The sequence below is a fragment of the Anser anser genome (assembly GCF_964211835.1).
Source record: "Anser anser genome assembly, chromosome: 11".
Classification (NCBI taxonomy): domain Eukaryota; kingdom Metazoa; phylum Chordata; class Aves; order Anseriformes; family Anatidae; genus Anser; species Anser anser.
In genome coordinates this window covers 15988849-16013954 of record NC_139732.1, presented here as the reverse complement: position 1 = coordinate 16013954, position 25106 = coordinate 15988849, and the positions used below count along the sequence as shown (strand labels likewise).

General features: G+C 35.1%; 1 protein-coding gene across 3 annotated transcripts in view; it reads left to right on the top strand.

Moving 5' to 3' along the window:
* Positions 1-25106, top strand: part of LOC310879844 (uncharacterized protein) — a 796982-nt gene that overhangs the window by 422610 nt on the left and 349266 nt on the right. For all 3 annotated transcript variants that reach the window (XR_014571147.1, XR_014571148.1, XM_083794781.1), the window contains exon 4: positions 14972-15054. The gene's annotated coding sequence lies outside the window, so the exon portion shown is untranslated. The remainder of the gene's footprint in view (positions 1-14971; positions 15055-25106) is intronic.

Below are 25106 nucleotides of genomic sequence, written 5' to 3'. Positions count from 1 at the left end.
TGGTTCAGAAAAGTACTGTTAAAATGAGATATTTCCTTCCCTGTAATTACTGAATAGGTGCCTGATGACCATGTTCCCCAAGACAATGTCTCCTCACTTTTCTGAGTACTATGGGATGTATTTCTCTGAAGGAACTTCACCCTCAGACAAAAGTAGATAAAGAAAACAGGAGAACTAAAGCTCTTGGAAGTAGTGCTACAGTTTTTCAAACTAGGGGAAAATGGCAGTAAGAATAGGGAGAGCTGTGCTCCCATACTGCAAATTTTATCATCAACGTAAGAGTTTTCTATACAATAAATAAGCTTACAATTCCAGTTTTATAGCTCTGCCGTATAGGTTTTTGTTAACTACTAACTACGTACATGTAGATTCTTGCACATGTGTAGTAAGTGAAAAATTTTGCTAACGTCTTCAAAGAACGTCCATTCATAATTATTGATAGAAGTTGAGGATGGATTACTAAATTAGGTCAACAAAGCTATTAGGAGGGAAAAAAAAAGAAAAGGAGAAAAAGGAGGAAAAAAACTCTGCACTACCTATTGGAATGGACCTCAGTCATTTGTGTGATTTTGGCCCAGCTTTCAGACTTTCTGTGCCCTCGTTCCTCCTGCAGTGTTTTGTTGCTTCAGATTTGTTAAGATTAGGGCATGTTAATCCTTACATTTTTGGGTATCTTCACAAGTCTGAGAATATGTTTGTAATCCTTATCTTCTCTAGAAGTATTTGATTATTAAAGTGTTTATTTCAGCAGGACAGTAAAGAGGTGCATTACATTTTGATCGTTTCTATTTTGCTAATTGTTGAAATAGATGCTGACAGTTAATTTTCATATTTAACATGGAATGATAGTCTTAATTACTTTTCCAGCCACCAAAACTATTTCTATAGCACCTGAAGACAGATTATTTAATTCTTCTGATACATCTACTAGTAACATCAACAAAATTGGCAACGGTGAGATAGTTCAAGGGAGAATTAACATCATCTTTGTTTGTCACCTTTTAGTTGATACTTTTATGTCATTTTTCTTTGCAGATCAGTTTAAAATACTGATGCTTGGAAAATGCAATTTCTTAATATATATATATATTTTTTTACATCAAAACACTTGGAGTGAAATTTGGAGTCAAAACTTAATATGTCCCTCAGAAATATCAACAAACTAAGTATTGGTAACTTCTATTGCCAAATAAGTTTCAGGAATGCAGTGATTTTACAACTCCCTAGCTGCTGTGATCTGACCACAAGGGAGGACTACAGCATAAGAATTAGCTCTGCAACAGCAAATAACATCCTGTGATGTTGTTACACCAGCACATGATAACAGGTGAACACATACCAAAATAGTATATGCCTTCATACTTTAGCATAGTTTAGAAATGCATAATTTCATATAATGAAAACATTAGCTACACTTGACAGTGACTTCCGGGGCTAGCTATTCCTGTCTTTTGTATTTTTGTGTAGCTGGATTCTTTTTTCCTTCTGATGAAAACATAAGGCTACACCCTAGTCACTGCCTCAGGCCTGACATTGAATCACATATCCAGTCTTGTTCTTGAGTTGGTTCTTGCTCATTATGAAGAGCACGCAGTGGTTTGGATCTATTGTTTCACCTTTCCTGCTCCCTGCAGAAAGGGAATTAACCAGTGAGCCATGGTGAGGAATACAGCATGCTCGCAAATTTGGAAAGATCCCTGATTTCTCCAAGCAGGTTGCTGGCTGTTTTAATAACCTCTTTCAAATTAATATTTACAAAGTTAATTGAGTCAGAATCTATCTAATGTCCTCCATGCCCTCAAGGCTTTTTTCACCCTCTTCAATGGCTAACTGCATTCTGGTAAAGTCTCAGTGGAGAGATTCCTATCCATAATTGACGAAACTCCTGAGACTGTTGGTTTATATCAATGAGATTATGAAATATAGAGTTCAGTAACAAGGACAAAGCATGTGGATAGCAGATTACTCCAATTGTCAGTGTTTTGTTTATTTGTAAGTTTTGAAACTTTAAAGAAAAAAAAAAAAAAAAAGAGCTCCAAATGGGAACCTGGAGAGAGAGGAAAAGAAAAGCAGAAAGGAAGGATATTTTCCTGTTCTCTTACAACTCCTGTACTCTGACCCATTGTTTTGCTTTATTTCTTTATCCTTCAGAGATGGATATCAACAGCAATTGCTAGCTGAGTAGCTGTTAGGCCTATCACATAGCAAGGTACTGGACATTGTACAAAATGAAACATTTAACGCTAGTAATACTAGCAACACATAAAGAGCTAGCCATTAAAATTCTGACAGTACTGTTCTACCATACGTGCCTCATACAGGACAACATCATTACAGACTTGTATTGTACTGCATGGAAGACACTGAGATAGAAAACACTGACATCTTGTACTGTATTCTTTGGTGCTGTTATGGATAAAACAGCTTACTGTCATGTTGTTGATAGTCAATTTAAATGGTATTGGAACTAAAATCTATCCAGTGAAGAAGTGAATAACAGCAACTGTGCAACCAAGTTATCCTCAGGCATCTTTCTCTTTAAAATAAGATTTTGCTAATGGTGGGATCTGACTTGTGAAAAGCAGCTGACAATGGGAAGCACAGTTGGGTAACAAACTCACAATACAGCTGAAAGTATATTCTGAAGCCTTCAGTGCCAAAAGGAACAGATATGGAGAAAGACATAACAAAATGTGTTAAGTCCCCATGAATTCCAGTTATCAGGGTTGCTATGTCATTGCCCTCAAGAAAAGTGCAAAATTGACATGTTGAACATTTCACAGAAAATTCATTTTTCTTAGGAATTAGTGCAGATAATTTGAGGGGAGAAATAGTTTAGCTTAGGCACAGAATTGTGAAGCTTAGCAATGGAAAAGACATTTTAGGTAAGGTAACCTTGTCACTTCCCCTGACAGGGCAGAATGATTATTTACAGTCTAGCTAAGCATTTCCCTGGGTTTTTTAAAATCTCCTGTAACACTATATTGCTCTTAGTGTGTATTTGTAAATCTCTCTTCCCCCTCTCCCCCTTCTCCATTGCTCCATTCCTCAGATTTTTATTCTGAAGCTAATAACCTGAAACATCTCTCTGAGTTCTTAATTCCTACCTCAAATATCTTCAGTGTGAATGTTTCCTTTTTTTTTTTCAAGTCTTCCTACCTGTACTAAACTAAGGAGCAGTTTGAATGTATAAAAACAAGAGGCAAAGAAACATTAAATTGAACTGATGTTGTTTCAACACTGTTTAGTTCATATTCTGCACAGTCTAACTCCATCAGAAATTCAAACTAGTGCTTATCAAATACAATACATGTAACAAGACTAATTGTTCATTCATTAAAGGTTGGAACTGTTCTGTTTGTTCTTACTAAGCACATTTGAAATTTGAATAACATGTAAAATATTCTAGTCTTAAAACTCAGTTTGGAATGTTGAAAACGATTTGAACAAATAGCTGAAGCTGTTTATTTTTGAACACTTCACCATCAAAGAGTCACAGTTTAGCTTGTAATGCTTTGTCATATTCACAATCCAAACAGCTTTTCCCCAGATCATTTATTTTTAATTGCATATTTCCAGGAAACATGAAAAGCTTCCTTTGGTTTAGAAGAGGAATTTGATGAATTTATAGGAAGCATAGAGACACATCAAATCAATGACCTGCAGAACTAAAACTTGTTCCATTTTGTGCATGCAGATTAAAATGCTGAATTTAGACAGTTGTGCTCTTGGAAATCTAGCTCGAGTGGTTTAAGAAATTAACTTGCATCAATGTTATCTTCACATCGTTTACATGGGAGTGCTCTCTTTTTGTGTCAAATCAATGTGAAATAGAGTAGTGTAAACCCTGCTCAAAAAAAAAAAAAAAGTAATGAAATGAAAATCCTCAGATAATTTAATAGTTTTTTAAAAAGTTACTCTTTTTGTATGTTGAGGAAGAGAAATCAGCTTACAATAGGCATGTGTAAAAGGAATAGAATATTCTCTTTCCATTGCAGAACCGTTTTGATTTTTTTTGTCTGGAATTTTTTTTGAATTCTCCAGGTTTGATTTTACAGCATTATGTTAATATAATGTTAATAGAAATAGCATAAAGAAAAACAGTATGGCAAGATGAACCATTTATGGTGACTTTATCATCCCCACAAGAAGCTGTAGTTCAAACCTCATTTAGAGTGAAATGTGAGGAGTTTAAAATCTGTCCTTAATCGTCGATTTGACTTGCTACAAAGAGGGGGAAATCTGTAAAGGACAAAGAGGATGAGTGTATTTGCTGATTTGATTCATAAACTGTTTCACTTTCAAGTCTTTAAGTTCAGCAAAGATAATCAGATTTATTAACTATTAAAAAAAAATGCCATTTAATGATATTCAGCAGCCTTATAGGGTATAAAATAGCTTAGCTCTCCAAATAGCTTTTGCTGCTAAGTTCCAGTAAAATTCTGAAGGTTAATATCTTTGGTCACCTTACAAGGGGGAAAAACAGGGAAACCAGATGAATTGTGCAATATCACCTGCTTATGTCTGACTTCAGGGACATTGACATTGTCTAGCCTATTTTTATTTTGTATTTTAATGTCTGTGATTATCAAGGGGAAAAGACTCAGTGTACAAGCTTGAGATGACAGCTAAAAGCAATCAAATTCTGCTAGTGTCTTTTCTTGTCCTTAAGCTTTGTTTTGAATTAGGCAGTGTATGTATTATATCAGAAATTAGAAATCGGACACAGCAGTGAAACAGAACATTCTGGGACAGCACTAGCAGCACAGCTTGCTTTTTTTTTTTTTTCCCATTTTTTGGCAAACTTTCAATTAGTCTTTAAAGCCCTGAAAGCCAGGTTTCTGAGCCAAGAAGGACTTGAAGACTGCATAAAATGCATCCCAAACTTATGATTTCACCACTTGAGACAAGATGTGCTGAAGTTGAATAAAATTAGAGCTAAAGAAAATAGCTAATTTTGTAACTGTCATCTTATTCAGGTGGAAGAATTGTGTGGAAATGATTTTGAGAGTAAAAAACACCTCTCATTGCTAAAGACAGCATACTTGTTTTTATATGGAAACAGGTTACTGCACAAGCTCTCATGATTACTGTGACCGTGGCAAAGGGCTGGAAATAAAACTGAAGCTGTGGAAACCCCATTCTTGGAAGACTTTGAAGGCGGCCCTGATTTGAGCATCACTAGCTGGTTTCAGCGGGAAGGTTGCACTAGAACTCTCCAGAGATCCCTTCCAATATGTTCTGTGATTCTGTCAAAATTTCAGCAAAACAGATTCCAATGCAAAAGAGAAGCTGTTGAATTAAAATACATCCAATGTCCTCTTACTGAGGTGTCACACTTTGCTAAGGCCATAACTGTACAGAAATACTAGAAATTCAAATCTGTGTGTGCAAAGCTAGAGTGAGAAAACTTTTTTGCAAATAATTCACCTGCTTAAATGTAAGAAAGCAGCAGTATCCAAAAACTGAGAAAGAACATGAAAATAATGAACTAAGAAACCTGTTCATATAAAGGAAGAAAAATGAAAAACAATTCAGAAGCTTTTGTGAAGGGGAAAAAAAAAAAAAAAGAAAGAACTTAAAAGAGGCACCATTTAGCTTGTTAGGATGCTTATAGTTACAGTACTATCTCTACCCATTTCTTCTCACAGAACTCAGAAACATCTGAACTATTATTTAATGTATTGCTCAGTTAAAAAACAACAACAACAAAAAACACCAATAAAAGGCCTTAAAGTACCTATGTTTTTATTATCAAATCAAAGGACCTGAGTCTACACTGAGTAACTGGTTTTCTGTCTTATCTGTTCATAAGAATGAATTTGAAAATTGTATGAGTGTTAAGGATGCTTCAGTAAACCTTGGTTTTTAAAAATAATGTAATTACATTTGATGGTGGTGTGGCTCTGTTTTTGTTGTTGTTTGTTTGTTTTGTATTTTTTTAACCATGCTTTGTTTCTGATGATTTAGCAAATTCTGTCAAACTGCTACATCTGCAAATGTAATGACTTGAACAATATAAAGCCTTTTCTTTCTGTGTTTTTCACAGCTCACAGGTAGAAAAGCTTTGTTTGTTTTGTTTCCCTTCTTTGCTTTGAAGATGACACTACAAATAACATGACAAAGCAATACAATTCCAGGTAGTATAATGTTGTCTAATTTAAGTTCACCACACTTATGCTTATTTGGGCATACATGTCTAGCTGTATTAATTTTTATTCATAAATTGCCAAAATTCATCCACAACATGCAGATACTTCAGGATTTAGGAATGGGTTGCAAGTGTTTAACATAGAGAAAAGAGTTTGCAAACCTGAATCTGAGAAGTCATTTGCAGTTTTCTGAACAGAAAGAGTAAATAAGGCATAATCTTATCAGACTTTATTTTTATTATATTTTATTTATTATTATTATTATACTATTATATTTTATTATTATTTTATTATTATATTTTATTTATATTTAGTTTTATTATCAAAAAACACAATATTATGTTTTAATTTTTACTTTCTGGAAGTGAAATAAGGGCCAAAATAATAATATACCTTCTTTTTAGTTCTGAAAATGCTGTATCAGGAGGCACGTTTAGTAAAGAACAGTGTTTTGTATTAAGAGTTCAAGACAGTATGACCTGTATGTATTTGAAGACATATCAAAAATGAAATTGTTTTTTTTATTCTATATACATTTACCAAGGAAGCATTTACTTAAATCTTAAAAGACCAGACATTTGAAGCTGTTACTGTTGAAGGACTATCGTGTCTTTGTGTGTTACAAAGTACACAAATAATGCTGATGTTTTTCATGTCAACTTCTGCACTGTTAATCCCTCTTTTTTTTTTTTCTGTGATCTAGGATTTCAGCCAATTTTCGAGATTTTGAGATTAACATCCTCCAATGTTGTATATTTAGATGTCATGATCATAAATCATAAAAAAGCCCATGTAATCCTTCTGTTTAAGCATTCCAGAAGTGAAAAAAGTTAGTTTTATTAAATAGTGAAACATAACAATTTTTATAGAGCATAAGCGTAAAAAGCTTTCTCATAAACATGCAAAAAAACACTTGATTTTTTTGTCTCATTTGAAAAGGCTGTAAAGCAGATAAATTAGTATTAAATGCATTACATGAAGTGGAATTGTCAAGAGATTTATGTTGTCTCTGTCATTCTCCTAAGTGTTTTTTGTTTGATTGTTTTTTAGTATACCAGGACATTCTTATTGGTCACTTCATCATCCAAATATTTTTTTTCCCCTCTTTTAGAACCATGGGATAGTAAAAATAAAATCTGGCAACACTTGGAGAGATCATTAGGTTCCTTCCTTTGCTCAAGAGTAATATTAGTAGCTATGGCAGACTTTTATTTCACAAAAATACATATTGCTTTTAATAAATCGCATCTTGAAAAAAAAAAAATCTTCAATGGTGAAGACTCAACACATTTATATAAGAATACCCATACTCAGCTATCCGGATTTTTATGTTGTTTTTTTTCCCCTCTAAAGTATGGATTTATTCTCCCTTATTGTAATTTATGAACATTAATATTTAAAACTGTGTGGACCCAAAACTCAGGTTTTTACCATCTTTTTTTGCAGCTGCTTCCTACATATTTCAAGGTTTTCTTAAGGTCTGATTTCAGTAATTTGTTTCTCTGGATTAATAGATGTACTATTTCAATCTTTCCCAAGATTAATAAATTATTATTTTCTAGACCTCCAGTTATTCTTATTGTCTCCTTTAGATTCTTTCCAGTTGATTAACTACTCTTTTTCACTGGATGTCAAGAATGCTGGATAAAGTAGGAGGATTGCTTCAAATGAGTTGCATAAAATGTTACTGATCTAGTAATTATGGGATAATGCTGATTCTGATTTAGTTTCTTGATTGCTGTATTCTCAGATTTTATTAAATGCTGCTCAGAGAGTTGTTCTTGATACTCCATATAGCTGATTATTTTACCTAAATCCAGTACTTCACACTTTTCTATGTAATATTGCACCTTACAGGTTTGTGTGTTTCTTCAGTTTATCAAGATCACCTCATCTTGCCCTCTGAAATGTTTTCCTTCCTATGTCATCTTTTCACATTTTAGGAGTGAGTAGTGTATTATTTTTGTTATACTCGTTTCAAGCTCTATGTATCCTTCATTCCTGTGTTTACAAGTGCTCTTGAAAGTATGTCCACTACAAGAAGTCACTTGCTAGGGAACTATTTCATATTTGACAAATGCTCCTACAATTTTGTAATCCTCTGTTGATGTGTAGGTGGTGTTTTGCACAGTGGATTCTCTAATGTAGCTTCAAGTAATTGGTAGTCTGTTTCTTTACCAACCAATTTTGGCTCTTCTGTATTCATGAAAGTACTCAAAAGTTTTCAGCGTTTTGTTTTCAGTCTGAGTACAGTTTCATAAGCTTCAGTCAGCCTTTAACTCTACCACTGGTTTAGCATCTTGCAGAGACGTAATTCCCAAAGTATTTTATGATTAATCAACAAAGTCATAAGGTTCTTTTTTATGTTTCTAGTGTCAGGTCCTAAAAACTTTCTGGGAAATGTTCCAGTTCTATTCTACATTCTCCATGTAAAACAAACAAACAAACCTAAACTGATGGTTTAGTTATGACAAACTAAAATATGTTCCTCCATGTGTAAGTACAGCTATGAATCTTCGTAAGAATCCAGGACAGAAAGAAGCTATAAAGAAACAATAGTGTATAAACTCTCGTGTTGTATTCTGGTTTATTATGATGATAGTTTTCACTTCTATTCACTTCTATTTTGTCACATATTCATGTGCTAAGCATAATGCTACCTCAAATTTATGAAAATCAAAACAGCTCTCCAGTTAAAATGGACAAGATAGGAGCATGCAATTTTGATAATTTTGGCAAGCAAATGTAAGTTGCAGTAAATCATTTAATTCCTTTTTGTTCAATGTAAAATCAGTTGGTTATGTGTTTTCCTGAGTACATTTTAAAGCTACCATGCCTCCTGAGAAATGGATTAGGAAGAGGAAGAAAGTGGTGCTGGAGAAATTTAAGAATTTGATTTATATATATTGTAGTTTGCATGTTGCTTGTGGTAAATAGTCCATATCATATAGCACCAAATAGAAAGAGCCCAGCTCACTGCAAGCATTGCAAATAAGTATTATAGTTAACTTGCATCTAGAGGAGAAAAGAAGAAACAACAGAACACACAACAAATATTTTCAAAACTAGCTTCTCCATAAATAGAATCTGCAGTAGGAGTTTTCTTCACTGTGGCATTATCTCATTATGCATGGTATCTTCCTGTAGTTTCCCATTACTTTTATCTTCTGTTGCTGTAACAACACATCTGAAAGAGAAAATTATTGCCATTGCCACACTGAATGGGATACATACTCTTGGGTGGCAGTGGTTGGAGCACACTGAAGCAAAAGAGCTCTGCATTAAAAGCTATGTAATACCTCAAGCTCTCCATCTGAGGTTACAAATGAAGCCAAGCTGGGTGAGAGAAACTGCTTTATTTCAGAGGTTCCACAAGACCTTAATGAATCATTGCGCGCCCAACTGCTCAGACAGCAAGATTGAGTATCCATGGATGTTGTTAGGAGTTTTTTTAGATTAGTCAAGAAATTGTATGTTTTGCTGGCTGCCTTATAAAATGGTTAGGACACAGTCTTTTAAAATGAAATTTTAATATTGACTGCTTGTTTTCTTGCAAGTGGTTACTCATCACCTTAAAGTCCATTGAACTGTCAGATTTTTAGATTCTGTCCAGACTACAGGGCAAATATTGATCAGGAAAATTGTAGGTATTTTGCTACCAAGACAGTTTTATAGTCATCTGCTTATCTTCTGTTGACTGGAGTAAATTGTAGAGGGCAGTCAGAGACCTATAGATGTCTATGCAGAGTTATTTCCTTACTTTTCGTTAAAATAAGAGGCTTTTAAAGGACAGTTTGCATGGTCATGCCTGAGAATATTTCATGCTATCCTTGGTAACCTGAGGATAAACCATAGGCGGGTTGTGTTCTATTGACATTGAAATAATTTTTCAGTTCTGCTTAAGATCGTAGTATGGAGCTGTATCATACTGCAGATATTCAGGTGGTGTGTTAATTGTTTGGATTAAAATATGTGATGTTCTTTAGGTTTTTAGAATGAGGTGTAACTGTGAAAACTCTCTAAAAGGAGATACTATTGAGGTACAGGAAAGGAGAATACCTTCTGACAGGGAAGAAAAATGCATAGAAACAGACAATAAGGGAGCAAGACACAAAACAGTTTAACAACCATGCAGCTATGGAATGCTGCAGACAAGTGATGTGGGGCAGTGAGTGTGGACACAGCCAAAAGATGATTGTAGGGTGACGGAGGGTCTGGACTTTCTTTAACCTCATTTCACTTCTAGTAACTCAACCACACTTACCAATTCCTTTCTCTGAGCTGTAAGGAGCACAAATGCTACCTGATGAGGAACAGTTAAACCCTTCCTGCAGCTGGTGTTCCTCCCAGAGTTGTACACTCAATTTTCCCCCCTCCAAAATCCACAAGGTTACTCAATATTTAAAACCATGTGTATATATAATGACTGGCGTTTGCTTCTCTGCTTTTGTTTGGGAATTAAAAATCCCAGTACCAGACTCCTGCTCAGATCTGAGGCCTGTGTGGCCTATTATGCTCCCTTGCCTTGCCTTTCTGCACGTCACTTTTGCTAGATTCATGATCTAGTGCAAGATCAAGTATTTACATAAACATGCCTTAGACATGGTCCCTGACTAAAGGGCCACATAAACCAAGAAGACACTGGAAAGGAAGCGTAGACAATGATTGCTGTGTTTGTGTGTCGCTTATGCTCCCTTAGTGAGCAGCTGCTATGAGGGAAGGTGGCTCTTTCCTGAGGGAAATACTGAGTACATGGCAAGCTGGGGCCTTCACGCAGAGAGGGGCAAGTGCAAAGTGGGGGGGGGGGGGGGAGTACGTGTAAGAAGAGCTTTCCCTGGGCATTTGGAAATATTTTCTGCTAACTGAGGAAATCCCTGTTACCAGTGGAATCCACAGACTGCGCTGCAGGGGCCCAGAGTAGAGTTGTATATAAACAGCCTTCTAGCTGCACTTCCCTGAGTTTTCCCTCTGGATGCTCTAGTATATGCCTCCATTTAGCCAGACTTTGTGGAGTTGTAAAGCCTCTTTGTGGGTATGTGTGGAGGGGGATTGCAGTGTGAAGTGTGGGCGGCCTCCTGTCAGTGGTGGGCCTCCAGGTCCTGTCACAGGCCCCATTACCCAGAGGAGCAGGCAGATGCTGCTAGCTTTTTCAACTTCTCCTTCCGATGTCCTGAGATTGTTTAAATTAGGGCTGTCTGTCACCTGACCTGGTTCAAATCATAGTTTAGTTCGAAGAATTAATGATTACAGAAAGATGATGAATCATGAGAAATTGTTACCCTTCTAAATATTAAGACCATTGTCTGCATTAGTGTTTTATCTGCAGGTGAGGTGATTTTTCTGTCGTTAACCTTGGATGGCTTCTGAAGTCCTAGGTTACTAAATAAACTTCTGTTTTCAGTTCGTTTCATGCTGTTGAAGTAGTGCTGGAGTGGAACCAGGGCTCCTCTCTAATACAGAGAGAGGTTCCTGCCCAGTATCAGCTTCAGTGCTGATGCCTCTGACATGATCTAGCTGAGACTCTGGCCCAGTGCTTACAGAGAAACCTCCTGTCACCAAAAGAGTGGTTCTTGTCTGCTAAAATAGATTTTATTTTTATTACTGTTAAGAGTATTCTGCCTGGGGAGGTCATGTTTCTTCCTGAAACATGAATGTAGTTACTTGCAGAGGTGAAAGGGATACAGTACAGCTGTCATGTTTTACAGTACCCTGATGGCAACCTGGAGGCCTCTCATGTTGGCGCATGAGGTACTGGTATGTGTTGTCGATGCTTCATGCCTCTGAGTCTGTGGAAAGCAATGGACAGCAATGAAAGGGGTGTTAAACACAACATCTAAATGTTAAACTTTTAAGAACTTAATGTTATCAGGTCATGGTTTTGAAACCTTCTCACACTCGTCCTCTGGGGCAATTTAGCTCAACTGACCTTTGTATTCTTGTAAAAGCAGCCCTTTTGGTCAAACAAGAGGCCTGTTACATCATTTGCCTAAATGAATATTCATGAAGCCAACGTTGCAATCCTGACTACATTCTGGTTAAAAAATGAGTAGAAAACTTACTGAGTTGCTGTGCAATTGCGTTTACACTGAGCAGCTTTTTCTTAATACAATGAATCTGGCTCCATAAGGCATTCTCTCAGCTGTCTGTAATGCAGCTGAAAACTCCTTTCTGTGAACTGTACTCGTTTTCTTCTTTAAAGGTCCACCCTTACAGGAAAACTAGAATTTATATACTACAGTAAAATCTTAAAGGGCTCTTCGCTGAATGAAAATGTGCTAGCGTATTGAACAAATCACAGGAATGAATACAGGTTACCACAGATTTTGTCTTGTTAAAAAATACTGGCATAAAAACACCAAATAAGGTCTGGTTTAAAACAAATTTTTTAACTGTAGTTTCACAGCGATTAACATCTAGAAATAAATTCCTTTGAAGACTGTTTCTCTCTCTCTCAAAATGCACAACAGCATGTTTAGTAAAAAGTACTGCAGGAGTATTTTTGGTTTTGAAAACGTATTAGCTATCTAGTGTAAATACGCAAAACTGAAATTCTTGATTTTTTTTCCAAATGATTACTTTCTGATTAAAAAGTGGTAATATTTTATTTAATAATGAGCTTTAGAAATTATAACTAGAGCAGTGACTTTTAAATCCAGTTATGGTATCTACTTTAAATAAATCTCTTAGCCCATCCTACCTATTACTTGCCAAAAGATAAGGATCGGACAATTCACTAGTAGAATAAATTGCTTGCTAGTGCCTGGATGCCTTTGAAGAAGATGAATTATAAAATAACATGAAAAAGTGAGGCTGTTCTCTGCTTTTCTTTTCCTCCCTTTGACCTCTAGAGGTAACAGACATTTGCACTAACATTTGTAGGAGTCTTATTCTGCATAGCCAAACTGAAGCTGAATTAGCACTTGTTTCAGTGGGTCTAGCAATAGAGCATATTGCTTATTGAAAGCTGACAGTTGGACATATGACAGCTACCAGACTTAGTCCTGTGAATAATGTGGGACACATGATGTATTCAGTTACACAGCACAACCATATGATTAAATTTCACAAGGAGATGTTGTTTGCATCACAGCACCTTGCATCACATGGCAGCAAGGTTTGGTGAACCACAGATGCTTATACCTTGCCTTCCCCAACTCTGGCTAAGTAACTTCACATAAATAAAAATAAACGTTCCCCACGCTACATAATGTTGGAGTACAATTTTAATTTCTTCAAGCATCATTGACTGAAATTGACCTGGGAGTACTTCTTAGAGCAGCTTTGAAAGGCCACCTCTTTGTATAAAAATGCAAATCTTTAAATATCTGCAGTCTTACTTTTGTGCGTATGGTCACTGCTTAGGAAGTGTCCCAAATTTGCTGATTAATACCTCAGCTGACCCTCCATGTATTAAGCATTATGTAACAGTGTTTTGTGTTGCTAGTTCTCTTTTACGGGCATTATCTATAGCAAGAAAACTAACATCTTTGAGAAGGTTTTGTTTTCTTTTTCTTTAAACAAGATTATAATTGAAACCTCTCTGTGCTTATGGCTATTTGTTTGGATTCATTCCTCAGCCTTTGCTCATGCAAAAACTTCCGACTGGGATTGTTAAGTAGAAACGTTGCTCAGATGGGGAATGTTGGACACTGCCCTTCATGAGCCCTAGGATTTTGTACACACTTGCTCAATATGAATAGTGAGAAGTATGTTGGAAAAACACAAGTGCTCATTTATTTTCTGAATATTATAGTGTTCCTAATGTGTATGGGCTTAAAAACAAACGGGGAAAACAAGTAGGATAAGTGGGCCTTTCCTACTCAGCAGCAGCTTACCCTTGCACCACAGTAGATATAGGCTGCATTGGAAGACTGCCTAGCAGTTCAAGTATGTTCATTACTGGAGCACCACATTTTGGTTAAACATTCCACATCTTCTAGGGATTACCTCCCTGTATCCTGGCCCCATTCTGTTTTCCTCAGCCTTGTAAAGAAGGGCTAGGAGTTGAACAACAGCTCTGTGCTCTTCACAAAAATGGTGGCAGCAAAGAATTGGAGTGAAGGTAGGAAATAATGGGAAGGGATGTGGTAAATATGTGTTTGCAAATGACTTGTAGCGTACATTTCTTAAGGACACTATGTTTGCTGCACCAGGTGGTTTGTGTCCTTGTAACTTCATTCCTCAGACATTGAAGCTAGGGAGGAAAAAAGATTTCACTGTTATAACTGTATTTGAGAATCCTACTGCACAAATAGGGAGTTGTGGAAGTTTATCATCACAAATTCTGTCCCTCTTTTGGAGTTCATCCGAAACCAAAGTCTAAAAACAAGTCAATGGAAATAAGCAGAGGAGAAAATTTGCTGCCTCACTTGTATAAGTGAGGTCCCTAATATCAACCAAAAGTCGTTAGCTGTGCAGATATCACTACAGATCCATTATTATAGTTTTAGCATGACAGAAGTATACTGACATCCAAATGCAGCATCAGATACTTACTGCCATTGCTACTAGGCAACGAAATACTATCCCCCTGTGAAGGCATTTAGAAGCTGTTGTAATTGGCATCTTTAACCTCAAAGCATCAGGGTATAAAATGAAACACAGGTCGCCAAAATGATAAGCTTTCTAATATTTCCTAATGCTTGTGTAGTTGTGCTACAGAAAATGGATTGAATGTTGATACCACCTAGTAATGTCAAAGCACACTTGAATATACCCAAGAATATACAAAGAGTGTATCTGAAAAAAAAAATGAGGCTAAGGAAGAGAACAGTCATTTGGAGGCAGTCCTATTTATTTATCTTCCCTGTGTCTTCTAGCATAAAGGAACACGAGTGAACTGTTATCTGGAGTGAATTCAGAAAGCTGTGAGTCTGCTTTGAAAGTACTGCTCACTCAGACGGTAAATACTGTTTTAACTTTTACTTTATAGTATTTAAGTAATGCTATGTGTTTTAGATTCACCAAGGCTTTTATGTACATATTTTAATGTTAATATAATATCCTTTACAGTATAAATGCTTTAATCTAGATCTCGCAAAGAAAGAAAAAAAAAAAAAAGAAAACCAACCCTGAGGCTAACATTTCAGTGAAGTATGTCTGTTTTCTGTGTGGCCCTGTTTGCTTTTTAATTGACCCATTAATTACCTTCACCTCATGGAGTTTATGTACTGCTCTCTCTCTCTCATGCTCATCTGGTGGCACTGATCCTTCCTTTCCTACGGAGTGGAGATAAGAATATTCTGATGATTCCTATTCTGTGATCAGAACAACACGTGGACTGCAAATGAAGGCTTCTGTTCATTTTCAGATTTTTATTGTTCTTGCCAATTATTTTAGCTTCAAAGATTATTACAATACAGAACAGTAATTCTAGTTTATGTATCACATATTATGCTGGCAACAGAGATCTGAAATTGCAGAAGGGTTTGTTCCTATAGCAGATCAGTAACAGAAATAAGATAAATGTTGCTGAAAACAGAATGATGTCTGAGCTGTAAGTATGTAGAATAGTAAAGCTACTCTGTGCATTCCAGAAGAAATGAGGTACTTTTATTTGCTTAACTAAAGTGTTAGGTAATATGCAAGCTTGTAAAATATGTTAATAACTGAAATGTGGAGGCTAAAACTTAAGAGATGACTATTGTGGCCATATTTGGGGAAGACATGAGTGCTTTCCATCTACCCACAAGCTGTGGTTTCCACAGAAAGGAAACCTGTGGTTTCCACAGGTTTCCACAGAAAGGAAACCTCCATGGTTTGGAGGGAGCCTTCTTAGTTTCTAGTGCGGCCTTTGGAGATGTTTCCGGAGATATGCAATGACATGCACCTTCCTGCAGCCTTCAAGGCCAGAAAGACTGGGAAGTTGAAGAGCTGGAATTAGTGAATGAGCTGTTACACCAAGTATCAAAACTATACCCACTTACTTTTTCCTACCATATTCTTGCATGGTCAGAGGTAAATCATGTTATGCTACCAGGTGGATCATTCTGTCTGCAACCTGTTATTTTATTCAGTTTCATCTACCTATTAAATTCACATTGAAATCCACACTTTCTGTTGTGTTCTGCAGTTCAGGTTGCGGGTTTTGTTTTTTCTTAACTGTTACACTTTTTGGAGAATAGAGAAAAGCCAACGAAGCATCAGGATATATCTGGGCTAGCCATACATCTCTCGTCTTCTAGCTACTTTTTTAAAAATGTTTAGAAGCACGGAAGTGCAGGTGGATGAAATAGGCCCCTTTATGTCTTAATTTAGCTGTGACCTGACCCCTAACATCCTCTGTGTATCATAATCAACAAGGTTGACAAACAATAGATGGTAGAAAAATTGTGTCGTTGGGCTTTATCTATTCTATAAAAAGCATTTCTAGTTACAAAAAAAAAAAAAAAAAAAGTCCATAGATAAAAGGATAAAAGTAGGTTTAAAAGCAGGTCTAAAGAAGTAAGAATTTGGTCTATAAAATAATTGGGAAAGTTATAGCAGAGTAGCTGAAAGTAAATAATAAATAAATTTTAGATAGGAATAATACTGAAGGAGTAGAAAATGAATTAATTAAAACAGAAGCTAGCATAAAGGTCTATCTGCAGTTCAAGTACATATAACAGATAATCACGGGTTAACAGAAACATTGGTTTAATTCTGTTTTCTCTGTGAATGAACATTTTCTATCAAAAATTAATATAATAAAATATTCCCAAGGAGGATCACTGTTTTCTCCTGTTTTGGAGAAACTCAGTGAACTAACACCAAGCCAGTGTCTGAGTTTAATAAATTTATTTAAAATTTATTTTTTAACACAGTGTTTCATCACAGTACTAACATATTATTTGATTTCCCTTCCTGCTGCTGTATGTATAATTGGATGAATGGTAGGATTATGTATTCAGTGGTTATAGAAAGATTTCTGCAAGATGACTTAAATTCTCAGGAGAGTGAGAGAACGACAAAGATATAAAATGATATTTATTTGAATGATAAATCTGGCTATGGTAGGTTTAAGCAGCACTTACAGCCAGCACAAACAAGCATGTTCTGTGAATTCCTTTTAAATTGAAGAGTATGTTCTTGCAGCCTTCGTTGTAGAATTTCTTCCTAAATTACCAGTAATTTTCTCTGCTCTCAGAGTGCTGTATAATCATACATGGTCAAAACATTGTAGTGAAAAGCCGAATAGAAAATGAATTCAACATAATCATGTCTCCATGAGCCCAAAACCATAGCAGGGAATTAGGAATGAAAATGGTGAATTTGAGATAGTATTTGGCTGATTTTGGAAGAAGGGAAGTGGCTTACAGTGAACTGCATGGTTTAATGTTTTGAAGGTATCTGCCTTTGCCATAGAGATTAAGATCTTCATTTTGTCGCTATGTTCTTATTCCTGTAATATGAAAAGCCAGTTCTGAATAAAGACTGAACTCACATGATCAGAAGGAGACGTGTGTGTGTGTGTGGAGGTGGAGGTGAATTTGCATATGACTTCTGCAGCACTGTCTCCTTTTTAAACAGATGATTTCCTAAATAGAAATAGTTCCTTATCAGAAAGCTTCTTTGTAATATATTTGCTGGCTGTGAAATGGATAAGTCATCTCTAAGTCTCTCTTTTGACATTATCATTATATCTGAGAGAGAGAAAAACATTTTGGTATGTTTCTGAGGTTTCTGCTGACCCAAAAAAGGGTTATTGTTTCCTTTTTCATAGAGGGAATAATTATAGCTTATTAAAAGTCAGTCAAGAATCTTAACATGTAAACACATTTTCTAAGTGTTTTTCATTCTCTACTGTTTATCAAGAGTTACTGAAAATGTAATTATAACAAACGATATCTGAAAAAATCACCTATAACAAACCCATAATCTAACAGCATGGCTTTTTTTTTTTTGTCACATTTCGTTTCAAAGGGCATCTACTGCATGTAGAGTCTTCTAATGCAGATTTCTTACATAGCTATTGCATTTTGCTTTTTTCAAATCTAGAATGTCTTAGCTTTAAATATTTTTAAAGTAAAATTTATTCCTGTTGTGACTTAGTTCTGTTTATAACAGTTGTAATTGAAATGTTTGTCTCATTACATTTTGAGTCTGAAACTTGAAGGTATTAATGATTGTTAGTGAGACCAAACAAAAGAAATTCAGTTATCTACAATGATGCTGCAATAGGTTCATTTTAGGATGCTTAATTTTCAGTTAAAGACCTGTATCTTAAGCATGTTGAAGGTTATCTAATTAGGGGAACTTTGGCTTTAACCAGGCTTCGTATTTCATGAAAGGATAAATTGCATTATCCAAGCATCATTTTACCAAGTAAAGAGATTAAGGTAACATACTTAGAAGTAACTCTTTGTTAACTGGGTGTGCTATTGTTCTCTTAGATGAACCATAAGCTACTGAGGAAAAATCAGAAAATATTTTGCTTTATTAAAATATTAGAAGCTAATATATTCTAGTGCTACTTGGCTACAGATTCGAAAAGTCCTTCAGAAATCAATGTTTTTCATTTTCCTCCTGACTTGTCAAGGTGTCATTAACATGAGAGCAATGATAGCCATGTTGAAGAAGATTTTGAGTGCTTTTAGCTAGGTAAAAATTCAGTCATTCATATTTTGGTATCCTCTGTGTTTTCCTCTGTCTTTTAATTAAACAGAAAGCCTTGTGCTTTTCTGAAAACATTTCTAAACTTTTAAGTTGTAAAGTTTCAAAGAAAAAGGTAGACATGTTTAGATGAGTGAGATTTAAAAAAGGTTTAATAAGCATTTGGTGAGTTACGATTCTACTGGAAAAGTTTTTACTACAGATGCAGAAAATGAAATAACGTCTCACAATCTATGAACATAAAGCTGACATAAGTCATCACTGGAAGGATTTCTTTCGTGTACATTCAGTTTGTGTGTGTCTGTGACCTACCAGTTTATTTCTAGTCATAAATCCTGGTGCATTTTCACATTTTCTTTGCTTCCCCTAAATAAATCTGCATTAAATATCTTTATTTCCATATTAGGCTGATGCATATTATACAGAGTATTTCAGGAGATGTCTCAGATTGCATCACATATCTTATATATGAAAGCTTAACCCTGTCTAGTCCTAAAGTTAGGTCCTGAACATTTGTTTAAATTAGTGACATAAGCTCTTTAATGAATTTTCTCCCATTTCAGTGTTGAAGTATGTCCCTAATGTGAAGTTAAATATGGTCTAAACTGGTCTTTAATAAAAAAGGTGCTTCTAAAAATATTTTTCCAAGTTTTTAGTAAATGTTCTTTCATAATCTCAGGTTCTACAGAGAGCAGAAATTTTATTGACATGCAGGACATATTTCAGTGAAGCTTTTCAGATAATATATACAAGTTTAGTTTAGAGAAAGAAATTAGAAACTCAGAAAGACTTTGCAACCTTTCAAGGTCATTTGCCAACCTTTCAAGGTCATTTGCCAATCCTTGGCTTCGACTAATCTTTATTTTGTTTATTTATGCAATTTCTGAGGTTTTAAGTATTTGCAAGTATTCTTTGTCAGGCAACCACATATCATACAGTGCCTAAGTGCTAATATGCCTGGTATGACCATAACAGTGTTAAAGAGAAGCATACTAGAAAGGGCAAATATTGAAGTATGCAAGGTATAAAGCTTGAGAAATTTTATTGGAATAAGTGGGAGGAATATTCTGTGTGCAAGGGAAACTTTGAAAATAATTGAGCTTTTTGACCTTGAAAGTAGTCCTGCATGAGGCTGAATTCTTGTATAGATGATATAAAAATAGGAGCATCCAACTATAATACCTACTAGACTGCCTTTTCAAGGTGTAACAAGTAAAGATTTAGGAGATTAATTGTCCTGTCATCTTCTAAAATTATTGACGATTCATGATCTTTCATAAAACTCATATGGAAATGGATTAAGATTTGCTCTTGAATGAAGTAAAAGGTTCCTTTAGAACAACTGAATTTTATTTTCATCTTTTTTAGATAGCATCTAGTTAGTGAGTGGAAAAATAGACTGAATATTTACTATTCTAACACATTTAAACTGAAGTTACATCAAACCTGAATATGCTGTATTATTAGTGTTATTTAAATATATGTGACAGTATTTGAATTAGTAGTAGTTCATTTTTTGTACTGACGTCCTATTTTTGTGACTGATAGTGTATGGAAAATGTTTTAGTATCACTATAGTTTACAGAGATAGGTGTATCTTACACAATTATTAAAACAGAATTTTCATTGCAAACATTTTGAAATTACTGTAATGCAGGACTAGCACAGTATGCTAGTATGAAATATGTATCAGAGCTCTTTCATATGCCTTAAGTGTTGACTTTTCTTCCTAAAAATCCCCCGTTCACACTGTTCGTATTCCAGCAGGAAACCACCAGTCTCTAGAGATTCCAGCACTTATTGCATTTCTTCCTGATATTGTGTATTGCTCATTTCAAAGCCTGATTTGCTTTTTGTGAACATTTTTGATGTTCAGCTTTGTTCACTTTTGATGCCAAGTGCTTTTTTTGTGTCTTGTACAAACACCTAACACTGCAGATACAACGTGTAGATTGATACTGATTTGTACAGTGCAATTAGCTATGTAAGAGATGATATGAACGTGACAGAGAAATACAAAACAAAACAAAACAAAAAGTACTTGTTAGGACATGCAAAACACATGAAGCTAAGATTTTATTTTAATTTTCAATTATGTTAAAAGGTTGCCCTGATCCAGCCAATTTTTTTGAAGAGTCGAATAAATTGAAATCAATACATATGTGAGAAAAAGCCTCTCCAAAGCACTAACTGTGAGAACAAATTAAAATATCTCCTAGTAATGAGGAAGGTGATGTAGAATGCTGTTATATTGATCTTGATTAAGTTTATAAACTTGTGGTGAGAGTTACAGTAATGAGGACCATTTTCAAAATGACCCATACTCTAGGAAAAGAAGTAAAAGATTGAACCATCACTCATCTTTAATAGCAGACAGAAAGACAACAACTTGAGTTTCATTTCCATTAAGCCATACATTTCTTCTTTTGAATTTTATTGTAAGCTTTAATATTTTAGCTTCCAATTTATGCCTACAATCTGCAAAATAGTATTGGTTAGTGCTTTTATTAGACTGAGTGAGGTGAAATGGCTGTTAGTACACTCAAAAGTTCACTGTAGTGAAGGTAACTCCTGAAATACGTGGACAAAAAAATTAAAGTACACCGGTCACAATGCTGACAAGGGACCTTATTCTCAGCTTGATTTTTCTCTTCCATTTTATTAAAGCTATTCCTGAATTACTGCTAGTGAATTGCTGCTCTGAGCCCACAAAATCTTTCAATAGTTAGTATAAAAAACATAGTTAATGGGCCAGGCTCGTGCCATCTTGCTTCTGTATGAACAAAGTTTATTAATATGAGTCATTAGTATTAGTCACTTTTCTGATCATTTCAGATATATAACCTTTATACTGTGGCAATATAATGTCTATGTATATCTGTTTATATGAAAGTTTTCTATTATTTTCTTTGGTGTATAGACATTTAATGAAATTAATATTTAAGAAAGTAGGTTCAGGGTACTAACTCAAAGTATGAAGCTAGGTAGTAACAGCATAGTTACTTGCTAATTGGTATGTGATTACATTTACATTTGCCATCACAACTATAAAAGGTACCTTAATTGCATCTCAAAATAATGGTGTTACTCCATCACGTTACCTTCTGCTTAACTGAATGGAAAATAAAACTCTTTAATTATTTTGAAATATCATCCTCAGATTCTAGACATTTAAGAAGGTGGGTTTCTTTTTTTTTTCCTTTTTTTTTTTTTTTTCGGGGGGGGTTAATGGCTAATTATGGAGAAACTATTTCATTCAAAACTAGGTTTGAAGAAAAACCTTAGACTGTATTGAGAGTCTGAAATTAAGCTCCTAATTGCAGGATACTTCTGAACTCCTTATTGTATACCATCAGACTATTAAGGGTAATATCTTTTACATAATGATAGTAATTTAGTGAACATTTATCACTGAATATTTCAACTTACAATGCTTTAAGCTATGCTACTAGTCCAATTTTAGAATCTAAAGATGGTACTTCATAGCCCTAGGAAAACCATTTAAGTTAACCTAATGGCATAAGGAGGCATAACCTCCTTGGGGAGGTTGCAAAGTGTACATTAAGCATTTTCTACCTGGGTCCTACTTGTGTTCTCCACCCAAAGAAGTAAGTTGGAAAGACAGATGATTCTCTAAGGAGATGCCCTCATGCCCCAAAGCTAACCTTCATAGTTGCTTTCAGCCGTAGACTCAAGACTAATGGACATTTGAATTCCAAATACCATCAGGGAATACCTGTTTTGCAAAAATGTAGACAGTAGTCTGTACAGTTTATAAGGCTAAAGCTTGGAAATTTTGAAAGCTCTTGAATGCCCGCATGTGGAAATGTTTTTGTTTTCAACACTGAGCTGTGAGAGACATTCAATTTGCATTTAGAAAACTCCTTAAAGTAAAGGCCTAGTCTCATTAAATAAATAAATAAATAAATAAAAATATTTGCTTTGTATTGTTATGATATGTTAAGATGTAAAAATAAGTAACTTGATTTTCATTTTACTAAACCCAATATAGACTGCCAAGCTAAAACTAGATAACAGGTCCTAGAAAAAGCTAAAATGGATTGGGAATAGAGAAGTAACATCTGCTAGATACAGGAAATTTTGAAGAGGCATGGAATCAGTGCTACTGTTTTACTAATCTTTTAGTCCCCATGATTTGAAGCAAATATGGAAAGAAGAGAAATTTTTACTTTTTCACATATTTAAAATAAGGCACTTACATCCTGGTAGCTGCTTCATTCACCTTCTATTTGAGAATAGGTTTGCTAGAAGCAGTATAGTTTGTGTTTGATTAATCTCGGTAACTGAAGAAACATGAAAGAATTAGTACTATGTGTCCTCTTACTTCTGCTTCATCCTTTAGTTCATAAATTATACTTGCAGTACAGTATGTCTGCCATATTGAAACTTGGTGTTTATACAAACTTTATAAATTCTTAGGAATTTCTAAATTGCTCAGAAAACAGTTCTTTCAAAATTTATTTAGTTAAACAAAGAACAAATAATGTGCTACAGTTTAAAATATATTCAAAAACTCATTGCCATTAATCTGGATCAGCTTTTATTTATACAGGATGTGTTATGAGATTTTTATTTATTTATTTATTTATTTATTTTGGATGTAAAGCTCTTGGCTTGATTAGCCTTAGCAGGGCTTATAAGGTATATCGGTTATTTTCCTCTGAGATACCAGGAAGCAATTGTATTTTTCCATCCCAGTGTATTATAGAGAGACATACATCTCATCATAAAAATCTCCTTCCACTGAAATGAAAGCAGAATAATTTGATGGGTATTGCTGCAAGATATTGGTCTGATAACAAAGGCTAACCATATGCTCAATGGTGCTTAAAAAAGGCACAAGCTCATTAGTATTTTTGCTGTTGCTGCTGCCAGTGTTGTTGACAAAAGTATTATTTCTGTAAATAGTTGCCCTTACAGTTTGTGTACTCTAATGGCCTGGGAATCAAGTGGGTACAGAAGGGTAAAAGAAGTGCTAGAAGGGTAGAGACTTGTACTAAAGAACTTGACACAACAGGAGACACTAAGGTCTTCCAAAGCCTGGACTCCATCCACAAGTGTATGATGTTCCACTGTGGTATCGTTACTTTCAATTGCAAACAAGTGTTGTAAACAGGTTGATGCACTGCAAACCCCACTGCTGTCAGATAGCATACATTACAATACAAGATCACTAAACTGTTTGCTCTATCTTTCTAAGTCACTCCCTCTTTCAATTAAATTTACCCTCATTTCTGTCTCCACTGCATCTCTGCATTCATTCAAGGCTCTTCAGACACTTTATTCTTCATTATCTGTAAACACATGGAGACAATTTTTCTCTCTCCTTGTCCCCAACAAGAGAAATCGTTTCACATTGCAGGGTTGTAGCTTCTTTTGATTGTGAGGTAGGGTATGAAAAAGTTGTCTTTATTTTTTACTTGTTTTTCCCACAGAAGTTCTCTACATTTAATTTTGATTAAAAGCAATTTAGACATTATGCTCTAGTATGTCAATTTTTATCACAGTGTATTTTACTGCCCATCTGGGCTCTAAACATGAGTTAAGACCTTGAAATACGTGTAGTGAAACATATATAAAACCTTAATGTCCACTATGAAGTCTTACCCTTGTGCAAAAAAGTTACTTTCCAAATCTGATGCTTAGTTCAAGCCTAACTGTATCGATGAACTTTTTTGAGTACATTTTTTTTTTTTTAAGATAATAGCTTTGGAAGTTTTCAGCCTTCTTCTGTTTCTGAATCTGCTGCTGAAACACATATTTCTCTCTCATCTGTTCTGACTCACCTCTTTCCAGTCCCTAATGGCTTCCCCCTGCCTGCCCTTGAGTTATAGACCATTTCTGAAATACTGTATGACAGCACTTTCTTGCAGTGTTTTCAAGAAAGAAAAATTGGCTGTTTATCTCTCAAAGTCCTGAGAAAGAACTTTTGCTCTTAGCATTTTCACGAGGTAGAAGGGCAAGGTTGGATTCTCATTCCCCAATATCAGATGGGAAGACGGTATAGGGAAAAGTAATATAGATAACTGTTTAATCAAGCTCCCAGTCTTGTAAAGCACTAATCTTTTCTTAAGGATACTAAGTATTCTCAGTTCCCACAGAAGGCAGTGTAAACCAAGAACACTCCGTGGTATCTTGAAGACCTGAAATTTAATGGTGTTTAGTCTTAACAGGTACAAATATACTGAGCCACATCATATAGAAATCAACACAGCAGGAGGTAGGCAATCCATCTTGGTCCCTTACACTAATAATTATTCACCTTCCATGTTTCTTATATGAACAATCATCAGCAGTAGATCTTGTGTATTTTTACTGCTAATTTGCAGAGCCTTTAATAAC